Source organism: Daktulosphaira vitifoliae, unplaced genomic scaffold (genome assembly GCF_025091365.1).
Source record: "Daktulosphaira vitifoliae isolate Bord-2020 unplaced genomic scaffold, ASM2509136v1 Scaffold_4, whole genome shotgun sequence".
NCBI classification, from domain to species: Eukaryota; Metazoa; Arthropoda; class Insecta; order Hemiptera; family Phylloxeridae; genus Daktulosphaira; species Daktulosphaira vitifoliae.
Genome location: NW_026099575.1, coordinates 31,678,878 through 31,680,845, shown reverse-complemented (window position 1 = coordinate 31,680,845; position 1,968 = coordinate 31,678,878). Strand labels below are relative to the sequence as shown.

The 1,968-nt window shown below is 30.0% G+C and overlaps 1 protein-coding gene across 4 annotated transcripts in view; it reads left to right on the top strand.

The window, feature by feature from the left end:
• The window catches only part of LOC126903820 (peroxidase-like), a 40,135-nt gene that overhangs the window by 7,773 nt on the left and 30,394 nt on the right, over positions 1 to 1,968 (top strand). The gene's annotated exons all lie outside the window — the stretch shown is intronic.

The window sequence follows — 1,968 nt, the reverse complement described above, 5'->3', positions numbered from 1 at the left end:
TATGTCATCCAAAAAATGAATATATATATATATATATATATCTAGGCGTTTATTGTCATAAATTACTTTTTTTCAATTTTAAACCAATACAATGTACTCAATATTAATATATTAACAATTCATTATTGTTATGCCGTTTGTTGGAACAACCGATATTTTTATTCATTAATTAAAATTATTATGAAAAACAAATTTTTATCGGGTTGTGTTTTAAATATATTTGTATGCTTATATTCTACGTAGGAACAGGATTTTTAAGATGTTTGTCAGATATTGTGAAAACTCGTAGATGTCGTTGTATATTTGGCGTTACGAGGTAACCGCGTGGGCTCTTTCGATATCTTCTGGAACCAGTCGTATGGTCGTGGGTTGTTGTCGATTGTTGTAGGTCGGTCCTCTTTCTTTTGATTTTAATGTGCGATCAGTGTTCGTCGGATAAATTATGTTGTTGTGTATTAAACTGAAGATTTAAAAAAAAAAACTATTATTTAATTGTGTTTGTCGTAGTGCTTTATTTTATTTTTTTAATGTAAACTTGTTGCTTATGGTTGGCTCAAATATATCTTAATTGCCGTAAACAATTAAACTCTATTGAAATTTATGGTCCTTTGTTCTTTAGCAAGGTTACTTAGTGTTAAAAAAATTATAATTCAAATTTAAAAAATACTATAGTTAAACAAGCATTTAGTTGTGAGTTTTTAATTTAAAACATTATTTTAAGGTCAGTATTAATATTGTTGAAAATGATACTGAGCTTAGCAGTGTTGGATTAATTTTCGAGTAATCGTATTTTGTACACATGGTTCAACTGATTTTTTCAAATATCAATTGTCTTAATATAATATGAATACATTTGTTTAATACAACGATGCAGCATAGTATATAATTATTTTAAAGTTATTTGGGCCATCACGTCGCCNCACGTCGCCATCTGGTGTAGGTAATAACAATACGTTTTTGGTGTACGGTTGTATAGGCGGGAAAAGAAAATTATGTCCAAAACTGGTTCCCAAAACGTGACCCTAAAGGTTTTTTGAGTAAAAGACCCTATACATTATTTACATACGGGCGTTTTACAGTATTATATACGGTATAGTAAATATTATCCGTTGGTAAAACTCGATATTACATTATTTCAAGTTTTATGTTATGCACAAATAATTTTTCATCGCATTTTGTCAATTGTGGTACCTAATTTTATCTAAATTTTGTAACGCGTCATTACTATATGTAAATTTGTTTGTTAATGAAACTCTTCTAATTCAAGGATTTTGTTCCTTCCTCTACATACACTCACATATATTTACTTACATTATCTTCTATTAAACCATACCATAAAAAGGTATAATCTTATCTTCGAAAAAAAAACTAGTCGTTTAATTTTTTACCGTTTTGAGTACCCTTTAATTATTGATGATTATACTGCACCTTCGCCAATTTATGATGTTGTCTTAACATTGATTATTAGACGTATTAATATAATCGACTCGTGTGTATCTCGAAATGATCATCTCAAATATTTTCTGAGACTTAGATTACTTGAATTCTATGTAATTCATTATAGAATTTTTGCTCTTGCAATTCAAGTCCAGCATCTATGAGCTAGGTAACAGTAGATGACTAGACACTAATTATTATTACCACTGAGTGCTGAGAATATATTCGTGATTTCGTGTCAAACCATTTTATTCCCTAATAGGACAAGGAATGTTAACGGCTAGGAACTGCAAAACAAACGTAACATACGTTATCTTCTTCTTGACCCGTCCGTTCAACCGACGACCTTGCCCCGGCCGATAGCTAGATTAATGTTTTGAAAAGTACTTTTGTAAAAAACAGTATTATGTCTCAACAAACAGAAATGGGTTTAAGTCCAATACCTGTCTCTTTAAATCAGAATAATTTTAATTTCCGATTTGAACTTAAGTGATAGTTATCGGCTCCCAGGTTTTGTCCATTACGATTTAA